This window comes from Pinus tabuliformis, chromosome Q (genome assembly GCF_031772625.1).
Source record: "Pinus tabuliformis cultivar Carrire ecotype Pingquan chromosome Q, CPIR1, whole genome shotgun sequence".
In the NCBI taxonomy this organism is placed as follows: Eukaryota; Viridiplantae; Streptophyta; class Pinopsida; order Pinales; family Pinaceae; genus Pinus; species Pinus tabuliformis.
The window spans coordinates 1,065,419,561-1,065,439,547 of record NC_142296.1 but is presented as its reverse complement, the minus strand read 5'-3'; the positions used below and the strand labels follow the sequence as shown (position 1 = coordinate 1,065,439,547).

General features: G+C 34.6%; 1 pseudogene; it reads right to left on the bottom strand.

Annotated features, from left to right (window-relative positions):
• Nucleotides 1-16,217: 16,217 nt before the first annotated feature.
• Nucleotides 16,218-17,727, bottom strand: LOC149223173 (EP1-like glycoprotein 2 pseudogene; annotated as a pseudogene).
• Nucleotides 17,728-19,987: the final 2,260 nt, after the last annotated feature.

Genomic DNA, 19,987 nt, shown 5'->3' with positions numbered 1-19,987 from the left:
AACCTGCATTGTTATGGAAATATGGGCCATTTTCAAAAACTTTTTCTTTGTCTTGCAGGTTTGAGAAGATTACCGTAAAGAATCCTCGTGCGCCTAGCTTCAGTTCGATGTGGCCGCGTGGCTGCCATTTCTGCTGGATCCATCTTGTCAGTTCTTTCTCTGAGGGCCAGACGCCGATGAACTTGCAAATCATTGCATGGTCTTTCATGTAACTTCTGTACCTTTCAAGTTTGTTCATTGGAATAACAAACCTCGGTTTCTCCGTTGCACATGGCAGACATTTTCCTTTACTTCCTGCTTGCTAGTGGGCTCCCAGGACTGGTCCCGGTGTCCTTTGTTCAACCTTCGCTTTGCTGTTGCTTGTTCCTTCTCCCGCTATTGCGTCTCTGTAGGAGGGGATCTCTCCCCTCCTAGTCTCCTCTGCCATTTCTGAGCCCCCTGTGCACTTCTTTCCGTGCCTGTCCGCTTGTTTTCGAGGTGTTCTGCGCTGCCTACCTCATGGCCACAAGGTCATTAGGGTTGTAGAGCTCCAAGAATCCCTCATCGTTTTTTTCCTTTTCGATGCTGTGGTTTGTATTTTATTTTAAATAAAATTTAATTTTCAATTTTAATTGTGGATTTGGTGTAGGAGATAGATATGATTGTTAATACCGATAAGACTAAAGTTATGATAATTAAATTCAAAAAATAATTTTATATATGATAACAATTACTTGTAGAAGGTTTCTTCATACAAATATTTTAGTATTGACATTCATCATTATTATAGCAATTATAGCATTGAGAAGAGGATTCTTGGTGACTAAAAAGCTTATTATGAGCTTGAAAATAATTGCAAGACGACTGGGCTCTGGTTTTGGAGTAAGAAAAAGTTCCTCTGAGATTATCATCGCCTATTATTCCATATGGTTGTGAGGTTTGGGGTTGCAGTATATTGAGAGAATCATGGAGGAAGATCGAGTTGATCCAAAAGAAATATATAACCTACAACATTGAGATTAAAGGCAATATTCCCTGTCCTATCCTTTTGATTGAAGCTGGCCTTCCCCCCATTGAAGCATGGCTATGTTTAGTTTTTTGATGTGTAAAAAGAAACTTTACAACATGGAAACCAAGAGGCTCTCCAAAATTGCTTAAGGAGGTGATCAACCCCACTAACCATAATTATCTCTGTCTTGATCAATGCTAAGAAGAAAATGAACATTATAAAGATGAGAACTAACTCCCATGAGTTTCGAAGTGAAACAGGGCGTTGGTCTATCCCCAAAACACCCTGGGATGAAAGAATTTGTCAATTGTGGAATTTGTGCTATACTAAGAGGGTTGAAGATGAAACACACTTTCTCTTGGATTTCCTGGCTCTTACTCACATCCGTTCCCATTTCCAAAACATCTACCACACTACCAACTTTCTTGACTTGATAGTGATCTAGGAAGGCTTCTCACCCTCTTCTTCGATCATAGAAATGAAATATTAAAAAGTCTCACTTAATCAATTTTTTCTATAGTGATCTGGGAAGGTTTCTCAGGTTTCTCACCCTCTTCTTCGATCATAGAAATGAAATATTAAAAAGTCTCACTTAATCTCTTTCTTTCTTAAGGTGCTATGGACCTCTTTGGTTTCAATAGATGTTCATCATCATTAATAGACCTAGTATTAGACATTTCATTTTTAATGAAGTTGATGGAGATTCGTTTATTTGTAATTAGATTTACTCTTTTTGTTTTTCTAAAAGTTTAATTAATTAATTTATATTTTTATGGGAAATAAATATATGTTTTTGGTTCTTTAATCTTCATACATAATTTTCTTCCCAAAGTTTTAAACAAAATTCATCATATTATTTGTGAGAATTAAATCTAAGTAGAAAGATTAATAATCATTTTTTCCAAATATATAAAAATAAATCTAATAACCTATATTTTGAATTTTTTTATTGAATAAATTTAATAAAAAAATAAGCAAATAAATAATTATAAATAATATATATATATATATATATATATATATATATATATATATATATATATATATATATATATATATATATATATATATATAATTACTAAAAACATATACATATTTCTGAGTTCAGATTTTTCCGGAGAGAGCACATCGAATAATTTCTTGGAGCCAACGTGTTGAACCCTCTATTGTGGTTCATCATTAGGGCAAAGGTGGAGTATCTAATATAACATATATATATATATATATATATATATATATATATACAGAGAAAACAAGGAAAAACAGAATGATCCGTTAGAAAGTAAAAAAATCAGAAATTAATTAATTAATTTTTTTAGTCAAAGTAAAATGAAATTAAACGTTCACAAACATCCTCAAGATGAAATGCTAAAATTATGGAGAAAATAAAGTCTTACAAAACAAGATCAATGAATAAAATATATATATATATATATATATATATATATATATTTAAAATCTAAATTATTTTGTTTACATAAATGTTAATAAAATTATAATTTATAAAAGTATTTGTAATTGTGCAAAGAAGTTTTATTCTTCTCAATATGCAAGATATGTTGTAATGTCCAGTTTTGTCTACTTTTTTACTCTACCAAAATATATTAAAAAAAAGAAGAAGAAAACATTAATGTAATATAAACATTTTAACTCCATCAAAATAAAATAAAAATAACCCTATGTTAAATTAAAAATTCAAGGTTATTTTTTTTATTAATTTTTGTTGAGTAGTTAAGGTAAACTTGACTTGGTCAAGTTATTGGTGGTTTGAGCTCCAGGTTTATGAGAATCCATGGTATTCATGTGGAATATAGTCTATTTAAAGGGGGAATTAAACTAGATTAGATCATCTTAACTCTACCAAGCACAAAAAGAGATAAATTTCCACTTGAGATGGAAATATCTTAAAATGAAAAGATATTTGATCTCTCTTAGGGCTTGGTAGATCTGGGGTTAAGATGAATTTAGGCTAGTAATAATAATAATTCAATTTTAGAGTTATGACTAAGCTAAACACCAAATAAGTGTATAAGAACCCCTTATTTATCAGACAAGAGATCCATCTCTACTCAACAATTTTAACTAATAAAGCATACATACTTATAAGATAAAATTAACTAGCAATTGCACCAAATTTTGCAATGGAAACACTGTAAGGTAGTAGCGTAGGAAAGAGTAGCATTAATAGTGAAAGTGACAATTACAACATTTGGAGAAAAAATCATGGATGTGGTTAATGCTCAAAACCAATTCAACAATTTGAAACATTTTTAAAGCATACAAAAGAGTAGGAAAGAGTAGCATTAACACTGAAAGTGGAAACTACAACATCTGGAGAAAAAATCATAGATGTGGTTAATACTCAAAACAAGTTCAACAATTTGAAACATTGTGAAAGCATACAAACTATTAAGAGCTTTGTTTCTCTGTTATATAAGTCAAATAAAAAACAAAAGCAAAGAATACAAAAAAATCAATAAATTGAAACCATAATGCATACCGGCCAACAGTGATTGCACTATGTCATCCTACAGTGGGAATCCTACACCATGTCATCCTAGAGTTGGAATCTCATTGTTTTGCAGGATTTCGTTTTCCATCCTCAATTGAGAGGAGAGGCAGCATTAGCAAATTCAATTCCTTCTAAGCCAACTTATTACATATGATAGATTTTGACAATAAAAGCCAAAATCAATTGTCGTAAATAAAGTCAGAAATTTTTTGAAATGACTTTTAATATCTCAAATTCCATTGACATGATGAGAGACCACTATCCCCAAAAACAAAAACATAGATTTTTTCTAATGTAAGTTTGTAACAATCTAGTTTGAGCATGTAGGATCAAATTTGATGAGATCTGGAATTTCATGGAATACATCTTAAAACCCCACACAAATGGAACTTTTATAGTACATGAATAAGGGATATCAAAGCTCAATTTCACAATTTTTTTTCAAAATCAGATGAAAATACAAATAATAGACTTACAATCAAAGTCATGGAAGCAATTTTAATATGTTAACGCGAAAATTATAAAATTGAGAAAAGTCATTCCAAAACAATTTAATGAAAATGATCTTTAGTTTCATACCAGTCGTTGAATGCAAATACGAATTTGTATGAGGACCATATGATAAGTAGACCCTTGTTGTTCAACATCCTTGAGTTTAAAAGATTCAAGTTTCGAGTAGGTCTCTTGAAATCCAAGACAATGTGCATAATTCATATCAACATATTTAGTTTCATTGTTTGCTTTTGGTACTATGGATACTTTTGAAGGGTTATGCTTTCAAAGAACATTTCTTTATCCTGTTGAGAAAGGTCTAATGAGTTTTGTTATTTGATTATTTCTATGCTTTGGATTTGAATGGATCATATTAGTCACATCATAATCCATCACTATTCATGTAAAAACATGTGGCATCTTTTATACTTTTGAAGGGTTATGCTTTCAAAGAGCATTTCTTTATCCGAGGTGTTGAGAAAGGTCTTGTGAGTTCTGTTATTTGATTATTTCTATGCTTTGGATTCGAATGGATCATATTAGTCACATCATAATCCATCACAATTCGTGTAAAAACATGTGGCATATTTTAAACCAAATGTAAGACCACTTATAAAATAAAAACCTATATTAAAATAGTTAACCTACATTTTCTTTCCTTCTTTCCTTTTGCAAAAGTAAAGAGGTCCCTCTTGCCAAATTCACTGCCCATGTGTTCAGGGCCTAGTGACGAAGAAGGATCTTCACTGCCCATATCAATTAAAAAATTAAAAATCCTAAACTATATGAAAATGACAATAATTTCTTTTAAAAAATGTATATGAGTCTAGATTTATCCATGAAATTCTTTAAACAATTATTAAACATAAACCCTTAACTATGATTGTACTCATTAAGTATAGTTAAACAAAGGAGGGCGTCTTGATGTATTGTATTTGAAGAACTTCATTATGAGAAGGTCTTTATGAGAAGGTCTCTTGAGACCCAAGATAATGTGCATAATTCATATCAATATATTCAATTTCATAGTTTTCTTTTGGTTGAGGAATTTGAAGACTTTGGATACTTCTCAAGTGTTATATTTTCATAGAGATTTTTTTATCAGAGGTGTTGAGAAAGCTCTGGTGGGTTTTATTATTTGATTATTTCCATGCTTTGGATTTGAATGGATTGCATTATGCTCTTTATCCAGTTGATTATTTCCATACTTTGGATTTGAATGGATTGCATTAGCTGCATTACTGCTCCTGTAAAAACATATGGCATTTTTAAACCAAAAGGTAATACCACTTATAAAATAAGTACCTATATAAAAATAGTTAACCTAGTGTGCCTTTCCTTTTTGATAATTAAATAGGCCCCTCTCCCAAAATTCACTCACCATGTGTTCTCCTATTCCAATATCAAAGCATCTTGTGGGAAAGCATTTGGGAAACATATTTAGGTTAGTGCCTCCCCCCTTTGCACCATGGATTGCAACAATATTGATGTCTATCGACATATGGATGTGCTGATGTGCTAGCTAATTAACGTATGTAAACCATGATACATGCTTATTACATTTATAGGTATGTATATATGAGACATGAATATTTTGGAATAGGGGTTTCAAAATTTGGTTTAATTACTAATCATTATATTTAATCTCCACACATAAAAAAAAATTAGTAGTAGTCAAATATTAAAAGGTTATGATTTATTTCAAAAGCGATTATGCTTTTTTTTCTATTTTAATTAAATTGATTAATTAAAAAAAAGTTATATAAACATGTTTCATATGAATATGAGTTCCAATGTCATATCAAGAGGTATGTGGTAAGTGTTTTTCCTCTCTTATGAGCCATTTAATTAAGTAGGAGCCTTTTTTCAGAATGAGACTTCCATAATTTTCATTTATTTACCAATAATTATTAAATGGATGGTAGGGATTTAATCTCTATGAAATATTCTAGAATATTCTCAATAGTAGTTTTAATAGTAATAACACGAGATTTATCTCAAATATAATTATTCTCTTTTACCCTTTTAATTAAATAAATTAATTAAAAAATGTCATATATGAACAAGTGTCATAGGAATATGAGTTATGTTTTTTTGGGCATGTGGTATCAATAAGCCATAGTATTGGCACATTGTATTGTAGAAAAACCTATTTAGAAATTAAGTATCTATATAGTAAATTGAGAGTAAATGTAAAATGGAGTTGAAACTCCATAGTTAAGAGTATTGTTACATGTTTTATATACATGTTTACCTTGCATATTAATTTTTTAAATTAATAATAATAATTGGATGTGTGCTACCCGGATGTGGGTGCTTAAGGTGAGCGGCGGACAGATGGGGAGTCACATGGGCAGGTGTCAGCCCATGTGTGACACGCAGTACCTCGCGGGATGTAAGAGAGGTTCGCATGCTGGAATATCAACGAGGGCATTAATGCTGGTCTTTTCTTCCATAATTCGTCTCCTGGCTAACTGTGCGATGGCGATTAATAAACCGGGAGCTCCTGCTACACTTGCGCATTCTTCTGCAATCGTCTGGCATTCCGCTGCAACACTAGCACATTACTCGGTGGAGTGGGGGAATGAGCAAGGGCATTCATGCTCTGTGGCCAATTCAGGGACTGTCACAAGGTTGAGAGCAATTCCCAGGCATTGTGAGCCAAATTCGGCGGCCCCCGTCCTAATTAATCCCTCCTCTCCGGGTTTCTGCAAGCGGGTTCTTCTTTATCCAGCAATGCGGGGTGAGAGACTGAGAATGTGCAGTAGACGCGGAGGCTCTCGCGGACGGGCTACCACTCAGAGGCCTGCCCCCATTTCTCCTTCCTCCTCCGTCGAAGTTACGTCTGAGCAGCAGCACCTCCATGGTAACAGAGCCGGACGAGGCAGAGGGCTGGGGAGCGAACGCATAATTGATTGTGGACATGAGGCGCATCCTACGGTCAGGTATCAGATACCCTGCACACTCGCCAATTCTACTTTTATTGTCTCTGTAACTGTTGAGCATTGTGATATTCTCAGAGATCAGGCAGATGCAACTCTGGAAAACCCACCTCCAGTTCAAGGGACAGTGCCTATAATTGACCTGCAACGCCTTGTTAGGGAAAGCTCCCCCTTAGCTACTCCAGCAGCTCTTGCGGGTCCAAGCGAGCCTGTTCAGGGTCTCCCTTCCAGCGCGATTGTCCCTCTCTCCGATTTTGACGACTCTTTGCAATTTGGGTGCCGTGTTGAGGAAGCGCCCTACACCACGGATGATGAATGATCAAGTCAAGCAGTTCGCTCTCGGCAGCCTAGGCCGCAGGAGCATCACTCTGTCTTTGAATCCTGTGTTTATGTATCAGTTCGGCAGTATGGCTCTGTATGTCTATGTGTCGGCAGTATGGGTCTATATGTCAGTCAGTCCATGTTTAAGCGGTGCTCATCATCGCCATGTTTGTCTATCTCAGCATGTCCCTGTTACGTACTGTTTAGAGTCACTGTTTCGAGAGGAGAAGACACAACAGAAGATAGTAATCCAAATTTTGACTGTGTTCAATTTTGGAAGGCGTAAATCTGGGCAAACTGTCAATTTCTGGGCAGGATTTACAGGGCCATGGCCTTGTTGTAACTCTAATGTAATTTTTGACCTTTTTGTACTATAATAGAATTAGCCTTGACCTTTTTGTACTATAATAGAATTAGCCTTATTCAGAAAAAAAAATAATTGGATGTGTGCTATTTCTTCTTAAGTTTTTATTTATTTTATAAGTATCTATATAGTAAATTGAGAATAAATGTAAAATGGAGTTGAAACTACATAGTTAAGAGTATTGTTACATGTTTTATATATATGTTTAACTTTTATATATATGTTTAACTTTTATATATATATATATATATATATATATATATAAATAACAATTGGTTTTTATTTATTTTATAAGTATCTGTATAGTAAATTGAGAGTAAATATAAAATGGAATTGAAACTCCATAGTTAACACTATTGTTACATGTTTTATATATATGTGTTTAACTTATATGCATTATTTTTTTAATTAATTAATAATAATAATTGGATCCGTGGTATTTCTTAAGTTATATATATATATATATATATATTCATTCTTAATTTTTATTATTTATTTGAATTTTTTTTGGACTAGTAATAAATGATTAATTATTATTATTATCTTGTTGTAATTTTGATTTAAATATTATTTTTATTTTAGTGCTATAATTATCTAGGTTTGAACCAAATATTTTTATTTAAGTTCTACCATTTATTATTTCTAAATAATAAATGAAAATATGTCACCTTTCTAAGAGATTTTTAATTTACTGAATTTACATTAATTATTCATATGGAGCAGGGAATTAACTTACATCACTCTCATTGAAATTAGATATTCTTTAATTCCAAAATACATTAAAATGAAAATATGTCACCTTTCTAAGAGATTTTTAATTTACTTAATTTACATTATTCATATTGGAGCAGAACAAGATTTTACTTGTCTTAACTCTAAATATCACTTTAATGGAATAGAATGAGAATAAATGTGAATATCACTTTAACTCTTAATATCACTTTAATGGAAGAGAATGAGAATAAATGTTTAGACATAGGTAAAAATGAAATCTTAATGAAAAATGGAGAAACTATAACAAAAAGAGAACATTCTTAATGCAAAATGGAGAAACCATAACTTTAATGGAATAGAATGAGAATAAATGTGAATATCACTTTAACTCTTAATATCACTTTAATGGAAGAGAATGAGAATAAATGCTTAGACACAGGTAAAAATGAAATATTAATGCAAAATGGAGAAACCATAACAAAAAGAGAACATTCTTAATGCAAAATGGAGAAACCATAACAACAAGAGAACATTCCGTTTCTGGTTCATTTTAATAAAGGAGTGTATGTTTCAAGAACAGGTTGAATAACAAAAGTAGGATTTTGAAGTAGGATTTGTACAAAACCTAGTTTGAAAAACAAAGCACATAAAAATAGAAAATACATTTTTTGATAGAAGATTGTTATGAAATCAAATGCACATAGAGTTATAAAGATACATCGTTTGACAGAGGAGCATATAAAAATATAAAAATACATTTTTTGATAGAAGATTGTTATGAAATCAAATGCACATAGAGTTATAAAGATACATCGTTTGAGAGAGGTTGGCAACCATCAAGACAGTTTTTGGTTTTTTTTATTATTATTATTATAGAGTTTTTTGTATTTTGGTGTGTTACAATTATAGTGATAGCCCAAACGCTTTATTCAAAGTAGGTTGTGCATTCTGCGTTTTGTATTTCAGGATTTTAGTAAGGAAATTTTAAACCAACAAATAATCAAGTCCAATTAACAATTAGCTATCTCCTTACCATAGTTAGGAATTAGCTATCTCCTTAGCATAGTTACCAAATTCAAATACTTAAAATTCAATACTATAAAAATTTGGAAGTAGACATCTTACATACTCAAATAAATTGTTTTACCAAAATTTTAAAATTATTAAATCTACAATATATTGAACCAAATTTTCAATAATTATTTTTTATCACATTTTTCTCGGATATAATTTTATTTAAATTTAAACACATAATCTATTTTAAACATGATAATATAATAATTTTTTAAATTATCAATAACTGCTTTTATCAAATATTTTTATTTTTATTTAATAAATCTATCTCTCATATATAGTTTTGCAAACTATCATCTATTCTATCACTTCTACTAACCATCCGATTTTATTAACAACTTTCTTGAGAAATTCACTTTGCAAATCCTAAACCGTAAGTCTTTACTGATTTTATTTTACCGGACAAAAATCCATTTCCATTTTATAAAAAGTCAACCGGGGCGTTACCCAACCAGCGTTACCATTCATTTGTTGCTTTACCATTCATTAAGAGGTAAGCTGCCATCTCATCAATCCAAAAGGAATTTTGAAGAGCCGATGGTACGATAAATCTGTAATTCTCTCTGATTGGAAACCGGCTTCGCTGTGCCTCTAAACAGAATATGCTAAATCTAAAGTTACAGGCAATTTCATGGATGCGAAAAGGTTTATGAAGAGCGGATGGGCACGTGGAAAACCGCTGAGAGCTCTCCTGTAAACTAAATATGCCCTACCGAACTTTGAATGGGCGAATTAATTCAGGAACCGAATCGAACCGCGGTATTTTTGAATTTTTTCTTCCAATTTCACCGAATGAATTTGGTAAATATGTTGTTTATTGGCTTAATTGTATTTTCTTTACCGAAAACCATCAAAAGATGCTAAATATTTTTTCAAGAAACACGTTACATTAAAACTGCACCTCCAAGAAAATAAAATTTATCGGTAAAAAAGAAATGCATTGCATTCAACGACCACCTGCAAGTAAATGAAGTTCAACACAAAAAGAAACAAATCGCATTCAGCGGCTCCAGCAGATCATCAAAAGATGCTGAATATTTTTTCAAGAAACACATTACCACTGCTGTGAAAATAAAGTTCAACAGTATAAAGAAAAGCATTGCATTCAAGGGGCTCCTGCAAGTAAATGAAGCTCAACGCAAAAAGAAACACATAGAATTTAGCGGCTCCAGCAGGTATGTGGAGATCAGCACAGAAATAAGCCTAGTTTAAAACACATAAATAGTTGCACGGAAAAATTTACAAAGACAGTATACTAAATAAGAAAATAAATTTCAAAAAAGATTCTCTCTCATATGCAAGGAGAAAATCAAATACATAATACCAATTCTGCAAACTGTAATATATAAAGTATAACCCACAAGAATCAAATATTGGCAGAGTGTAAGTAGACTAAAATTATGCTAGTGTTAAAAAAATACTCAGAAGCCTACTCAGAAAATCACCCTGCCCTCCTCCATTACACACAGTTTCAGGGTCTAAATACTCAGAAGCCTACTCAGAAAATCACCCTGCCCTCCTCCATTACACACAGTTTCAGGGTCTTTTTCAGGGTCAGGCTCACGCTCACGCTGTAAGGTTGCCGATGACAGATCATGTCCCGAGGGTAACCATTGTATCGGAATCAAACCAATACCAAGGAGGATCACATTCAACGTTTGGCTCAGGGTCGCAACAGAGCCCTGCAAATCGACATTGTATATCAAGCGTACTCGCGCTCACGCTGTAAGGTTGCCGACGACAGACCATGTTCCGAGGGTAACCGTTTTATTGGAATCAAACCGATATAAGTAAGTCTCTGTTTGCTCAGGCTCGCAACAGAGACTTGCAAATCGACCTTGTATATCAAGCATTTGGGTCGCGACAGAGCCCTGCAAATTGACCTTGTATATCATAGCTTAGTGGAAGACAGATTAGTTTAGTAAGTTAGTTATTAGTTATTAGGCCGTTAGTTGCGTAAATAAAAGAGAGTGTGGATTATGATGGTTGGGGCAGTCTGCTGCCACGCTCGTCACAGAGTTCAATCCCCAATTTGTACGCTGCGCAGCAGCATATATATGCTTCAATGTGGTAGAGGGCCCATAATGCTTTTTCTGGGAACTAGACCCTTCCATTTTAAAAAAAAAGCTTGTAGATTTAATGGCCCAAAACATTTCAATTTTTCGACATTTGATCTTTGATCTAATGATGCAGAAAGTGACACAATGACAGTCCAGAAAATTGTTTTCAAAGAAAAAAGCCTTACCACATAGATCAAATTTACAAATAAGGCATACGTACTCAAAAATTAAATTGTAATAACTCATCCTTTCCCACTCCTTTATGTGCACACATACTCAATACATACCCTTATCTGATACATCCGGTAATATCTTCTACCCTACCATGCATCTCTCATACTCGAACTGAAGAATGGTTTTCCAAATTAATTTAATTATCCGATTTATACAATTAATTAAATACTAAAAAAAATTATATACACTTTTCCATAAAATTCAATCAACAATTTTCCTCCAAAGGTCTATAAACATTGTTAGAAAACCGACTACTCTTTTTCACACAGCTCCAAGGAACCTCAAATCTAAGAACGGACATAACACCAACTCTTGACAATATAAATACCGTTTGTTCATTGAATGTTAAGAGGATTTTAGGGGGAAGCTGTTGATTTACTTAGTTGACAACTATGTAAGTCATATACTTATGATGTGGTTGTGTATCGATGATCTTAGGTTGTAAGTCGAAGGTTTACTTGATTTGAAAATTTAGAAATCGCCAACTTTTAATAACAGAGTGTGTAGTTTTCACCCAGTAAATTAATATAAAAACAGAGTGTGTAGTTTTCATCCAGTAAGTTAATATGGTTGGTTGTTTTATTTAAGGTTTAGTGTAAATAAAGTAAATGTTTTTAAAATATGGGTTTGGATATTTTTATTATTTTAATATATATATATATATGTGTGAGAGAGATGAAAGAAATGTAATAATACATGAAATTAATAAAATATTATTTCAATGTGATTATAAATATATAAAAAAATTAATAATTTTTTATTTAAGAATAAATTTTATTCATTTCTCCACAAAATATATTTTAGAATTTATATTATTTGATTATCTAATATAAAGTTAGAGGACTAATACAAGGGATCAAAGAAATTAGTGATTTCATAAACACCATGTTTTTTTATGCAGATTTAGAGTTATTTGAAAGACCTATTGCTATGGGCTTTTTGTTACTAACTAGAGAATTTCTTAGGGTTATATTGTTCTTTGCTTTGGATAATTGCATTTCATCATTTACATATTGAATTCACCCCACAACTCATAACATTATTCATATTTACCACACTATTCAACAACATATGCAATTATATAGAAAGAATAATATCATCATCAATGCAACAGAACATAAAGGAACAATAGAAGAAAAACATTCACACATAGAAACACTACGATTGGTTGGAGACTAGGGAAAAACCTACTATAGGGAAAACCCTTTCAAATTCTTCTTTTTAATAGTTTGTCATTGAATGATTAAGCAAAACATAGTATAATGGTCCATATCTTCAACCATGATCATATACAACAAAACCAACTAAATAATATCCATGAGATGAAACTAACAATGCTAGTCACCAAAACCGTGATTCAAAAGCCTGCGATCAACTATCACTAACTACAGACCACTGTCAAACTTTACGGTCAACTGATAAAACCAAACCCTAGGTCCCAACCACATGTCGAGTAATGTGCATGCGACTAAAACCATCTAATTGAACACATGAGCCTGTGTGCCTGTGGTTGCGAACAAAATTTTCATGAAACATGCTTGCGGCTAGAAACCAAAAACCCTAAACACACGTGTGAGCTTTGGACCCTGCAATCTTGGACTTGTACGAACTAATCTCCGCAACTTGGCCTTAGACCTATGCAAGCCAAAACCCAAATAAAGAAGAATGATGATGATGATGATGTCCAAATGAGGGTCACTTGACTTGTATTTATAGCCATCCGTGGGTGTCTAATTTCTCTTTTGGACCAACCTGTCCTTTTTGTTCACATGTGGGCTTTAATTAAAAAATACAATTTCCCTTATCCAAATTGAGTGTTTCAATAGTCAAAATTGATCTTCTCGAAAAAAGGAATCTAGTCCCATGGTTGGAATTTGTCACCAAGCTGCCAAATTAACACTCTCTCAGTTAGGGAGAAATTCCAACTGCATCATGTAATCATTACAATTATCATGTCATCAAGTCATATCTTATCTCAAGTATCTCGTCATCAAATGTCGTCATTGCTCATCTTTTCTCATATCTGCTTATCCTTGCTCATATGTTGAACAATCTTGAATCTAAAAGAATAATTTGACATCGAAGGGGGGCCTAAGCTACCACCCTCTATCTATCGGGGAGTCACTGCTCCCACTGAGAATCACTGCTAGCGAGGAGCCCAATGCTACCACCCGTGAAACATCAGAGAGCTTATCATTAGGGTGCACATCTCAACTTGAAACCACATCGGGGAGCTCAGTCTCAACCTGAAATCTAATGACAATGAGGAAGGTCCTATGGGACACTCTCATCCCAAGTCATCTCATAAGGGAGCAAACATCTTCCACCCTATGTCAAGCAATAGGAGTCATAACATAAGGGAGAAAACATCTTCTAGCCTATGTCGATCAACAATATCTCATCCATCCTATTGCCCACTGATCTTCGCAACAATGACCCTTAAGGGTCATGTGGTAGAACACCTACATCATAATCAGCTCGGGTTTTGCACCTCCAAGCACTCTCTTAACTCTGGCCAGATGAGGAGCGACATTCCCAATAAGCCCAACTTGTGGGTATGATGCCAACTGGGGTATACTCTGCATAGACCAAGATAGGGGAGCAACATCTTCGATCCTATGGGTAATAGACAAGGGTGATACCCTATTGTCCATAGATCCCACAACCCTAAGAGCCCTCCATCTCAATTCCTCACCCTAGGAGCTCAGAAAAGGGGGAAGAGTTGGCTTAGTGTCCTCGATCAATTCTGCTCTTTGTATATCAGAAACATATCAACGTGCTCATATCTGGTGCCAGCTTAAATAACTCACTAAAGAGTTCAATCATAATGTCTCAGTAGCAAAAATATCATGTTCATGCAGGACATCAAATCAAATATTCTATTAGAACAAATATATACATCTCAAAAGGATACCTTATTCATCCTCCCTCTCATGGAGGAAACAACCACAAGGTTAAGCTCGTCTCGTATAGCAACATTGTCTCAATATATCAAGATAACTCAGTCCTAGCTATATACAAGATTCTTTGTCAATTGATTTGGGAGAATGGCTTAAAATGAGGATGGATTTGGCTCTAATAGGTGTTCACTATGCAAGAATAACAAGGAATCCATTCCTCACCTTTTCATCTTATTTCATCAAGAAAATATATCCTAAGGGTTTTGTTAGCATAACTAAAGTAGAAGTCATCCTAGTTAAACCCGAGATTGGAGGAATGCGTGAGGTATTGGCTAGCAGACTAGTCGGTAAAATATTTTGAAGCATTTCCTATCATATTTGTTTATGGTATTCAGTGGGCTAGAAACTCTAGTGTTTTTAGAGATGTTGACATTCCCCTAGTAAGATCATAAGACTAATTGAGGAATCTAGAGTGGATTTAAGGAGTAAAATCGCAAGGAGTCTAGCTATCCCTGATTTGGACATGGAAATCCCTTGGGGTTTTTACGGCGGGCCTACCTAACAAGGTCATCCTCTTAATTTGTTGTGGGCATTATGCTCTATATGAGTATAAGTCATTGCTTATTCATTAGGTATTCTCTAGGCATGGGTTCAAATAATATAGTAGAATTTATAGCTCTAAGGACTCACCTTGCAGTTGTAGCTGAAAGATGTGTCAAAAATGTATACATTACGGGTGACTTAAAACATGTTATCGATTGGGCTTTAAAAAAAGTCTCTATGGTGAATGTTCATATTGACCCTTTACTTCAAAGTTTGCACGAATCTATTTAAGTTTTTGAATGACTCTTCTTTTGTCACATTTTTAGATAACTAAATATGAAAGTTGATGCCCTTTCCAAGAAGGCATGGTCCCTCCCTCTTAGATCTCTAGGCATTAACGAGTTTAATGATGGTGAGGAATCTAATACCATAGAGTGTTAATTCTATATAGTGTCACACTTGACGTGAAATAAAAAGTTAATGTTTTGTAAGTTTTTGATGTAAGCTAGAATGAAAGGTGCAAATATAGATGCCAAAATATATATTTTGTAAAGAGTGCTTCAAAAGATAAAAGTAGCATAAAACATATGCTTCCAATTGTTAAAAAAAAAAAATACAAATTATTCTTCTTTTCAAATAACCATCTATATATTCATCACTTATAAATATAAATATTTGTTTCTGATATATATATATACCAATTTTAAAATTTTAATTTATTTATTGATTATAAAAATTTAATAAAATAATAAATGTGATGATATACACATTACCAAGTCAAACTACAATCCATGCTTTAATCTCTACTACTTTAATCTAAAGCAAACAATTGAATAATTAAAATGTATTATAGGAATGGTCATAACTAAAATGCAGATGATCAACCACTTTTTATATTTTATTATTTTTGGCAATTTGTGATCTACATAATCCTTTCCTCACATGGACATGGCCATGGCCATGGCCATCTGAAGACTGCCAATATAATCTCTTATTATATTTTATTAAAAACCAAAGACCAGAAAATTAGTCGTCTGATGGCATGAGAATACAGTAAATGAAGAAGGGGGCGGACAGTTAAACCTTCTTAACAGTCTTAATGAATTCAAGGTGCGTGCTATTCCCAAGCTGGTTGAGAGTACCCACAGTCTGGTTGTGAAAGCACGCAGATGACTCTTCCCAATAGAAGAATGCCGCACAGGTACAATCGTTCAAACACCTCCTCCTGCACTCTTCCAAACTCGTTTTTCCAGTTCGGCTTGCATTCACATATTTGCTGGAGAAATGCTCGGCTCCCTCCAGCTTATAGAAATCGACAGAAGAATTGGAAGAAGCATCTTTGCAGTTTGGAAGGGAAGGGGGCGAGCAGCTAGTAGATCAGCCTTTCAAGCCATCGATTTGAGGGCAGGCCACGCATTGACCCTTCTCACAAACCCCAAATCCTCCACATTTCCTCGGAAGACCACACTGAGGCACTCCTCGCCAACAGCCAAATCGCTGGTATGTAATATCCCAGGTATTCAGTTCGATATCGGGCGAGTAAGTATACATTCTCAGATCTCCATCGGAGTCCAGTCTCAGAAAGGACAGAGTAGTGTTAAATCTGAGGGTGTTGAAACTATAGGGAGCCGTGGTGGTTTCTTCAGAAATGAGGTTGCAGAGTTCCCGTGCCCTGAACTCTGGTGCCGCAGTTAAGTTGGCCAACCTCATCTCCATCTCCTGACGAAACCCATTCTCCGCTTCTGGATCGCTCAGGAACGTTATGCTACTCACCGGCTTCTTGCAGGTGTGCGTGATGGCATAGATGTCCTTTAAGCTCGCGTCATAGAAGCTGAGAGTCCAGTAAGGCAGAGGGTCGGGAAAGCTGGCATACAGAGCGAATCCTCCGGCTTCCATTACAAGACTGTAAGGGCCCTCGGATCCGTCCTTGTCCGACACGCGGCTAACCAGTTTCTTCACGCCCCCAATGTTCAGTGACTGCCCCACTAAGAGACTATCGGTCGGGTGATCGAAACTCTGCCACACCGTTCTGTTTTTTTGGTCATAGAGCACCAGGTTGCCGTTGGTCCGGAGTTCGATTCCCACGACGCCCTTGTTGGAAGTGTTTGTGGACCAAACCGCGCGCCCATCTACATCCAAGAGGAGGAGATTTCCGTCGGTGCCGAATATGAGAGTGGCATTCTCTCCGACGAGGTCGTTCCTGTTGGCAGTCCACACGAACCTCATGGTTTCTGCATTTCCATGGTAGCCCATCCGAATGGCCAGGGCGTAGGCATTGGGCGTGGTGTTGAAGAAAACCAGCTGGAAGATGCCATTCGAAGTTGCCAGTGGAGCCACTCTGTAGTTGGCATCGTATTCGACAACATATTCTCCCAGCTCTCCTGAGTTCACGAAAGAGAAGGTTCCACTCACATGAGTGCCCATTGCTCGCTGAAACAACAGCCCGAAAACAAGAAGAAACAAAGTTGAGTCCATCGTTGGCTGAATTTTTTTCAATACAACAGAGAATTCTCTCATGCTCCTTCTCAGTCTCTGTCTGAACTTTTAAATACAGTGGAGAATTCTCTCTTCTCTTGTTCTCGTTCTGAAAGTTTGCCTGTGGAATTAAAAGGTCAGAAATCAGGGGAATGAAAATCATTATAATATTCACCATGTGCAAAACGAGGGGATTGGACACACATCATGTCAAGTTGTGGATTTCATCATTGAATTCAACATGACATGGTCCACATTGCACAACCAGCAAAGCATGTTTATCCACAATCATTTTTGTTTATATTAAACTCTGTGCATCTGAATAAAACTCCCTGTTACTGCCCTCTTTTCAAATAATAAAATATATATTCATGGTTTATAAATTTTTTTTCGCATATATATAATTTTAATATATTTAATAAAATAATAAATTTAATAATATACCAATCTTCAAAATTAACAATTCAAAACTGCAATTCATATTTTACTCTAAAACGAATCAATTATATCACTAAAATGCATTCGATGGCTAAAGGATTCGTACAATACAACTTACAGCAGGGCACTAAAAAAACACAAATTATTTTTCTTTTCAAATAACAAAATATATATTCATTATATAAAAATATTTTTATATACATACCTATAAAATTTTAATATATTTAAAATAATAAATTTAATAATCTACCAATCTTGAAAATTAACAACCTAAAACTACAATTCATGCTCTACTCTAAAATGGATCAATTACATCCCTAAATGCATTCCAATGGATCAATTACATCACTAAAATGCATTCCAAGAATAGTGTTTATTGCTTTAAATTAAAAAATTTGTATAATACAATTTGCACCAGGGCACATGATAGGCACTTTATTTATTTTCTCCTTTGGTTATATCTCATTAAAAAGTAAAATAGCACAACCACTTTATATCGAGCAGCAGCAGATTTCATCATTGAATTGAATTGAACGTGATATGGTCAACAACTAACAAAGCATGTCTATCTGTTATGTCTATCTGCATTAGTTTTTGTTTATATTAAACTTTAAGCATCTGAATAAATCTCCCTATTACTACCCTGTGTGTAAGAAAAGACGTTGTCAATTATTTTTATTTCACCCTTCTTAAACGTGGGTTTGCAAACTGTGACTTTGATTATAGGTTTGTTGCTTTGTCTTCAGAAAAGCCTTTGTGTTTTTGGAAAGGGAAGTCTAATTTTTCCAGCGTTTTAAAAGTTGGTTTGTATTTTTTTTGTAAACATGGTAGTACTTTCTATATTTACTCTTTGCAAAAATTTATAGTCAAATCCTCCGATCAGTCACCTGCCCAAAGGAAACCAGGTGACCATCGGTCAGCAATGTATTCACTCCAAAATTTAAATAAGTTCATCAAAACCATTTTGTCTTTGCTAGCCATTACACAGGTTCTTATCTTTCGCATTTCAAACAAAAACATTCAAAAACCAAAGATAATTAAACTAATCCTCATCACAGGAAGCTATCTGAATTGTCGCCTTTTCTTTTGGACTCAACACCTTCCCTCCAGAATTCGGCTTCTTCACCCCTGGGCCTGGAAGCTCTCATCCCTGGAACATTTTCCATTTTTTCTCAGACAAAGTCTGCTCAATTCGGCCCAAAGCTAGATTATTCCTGTATGTTTGGATCTGAATTGTCATCAGCTCTTTCATAATTTTCCCCCGGACTGGGTCTGGTTCCTTGTTTCTTTCTTGTTTGTTCAGCACTTCCCCTTCCATATGTTCCTGGTGCAGGGTCATGGCGCGGGCTACAATTTGTTTCATTATCCAATATTGTTGCAGAGTCCTGTTAAAAAGAGATTGCCGGCCATTTGTCGTACCCGGGTCCTACAACATTCCTTCCCATTCATCCATAGGGAAGTCTCTGCATCTCAGGTTATTTCTCAGATCTCTTTCCCAGCCCCATATTTGGTCTCTAACCTCCTTCAGATTTGCCTCCATGTAGGCATCAATTATTCTCTTCATTTGCTCCCCGTTCAGTTTCCTTCGTTTTTTTCTTCCCTGTGCTGCTCGTTCCTTCTTCTTTTTTAACAGTCCTCTTGCTGCACCTAGGTGCCATGTTTCTTCTCGTCTGCGCCTTGGCTCTCTTATCCTTAGAATTCTCTGTCTGAGTTGCAGTTGCACCCTTACCGATGGTCAAACCTATCACATAGTAAACACAAATGTTAGTTTTGGCCATTGAGGGTATATATTTGAACGGGGTATTTCTACCCCCCCTCGTCATGGTTCTACTTCTGCATTTTCTTTCTCTTTGGTGCAGTGCTGAGGCCTCTCTAATTCTTTTAGTTTCAGGACCCCCATCACTATGACTTGCACTATGAATGCTAGAGA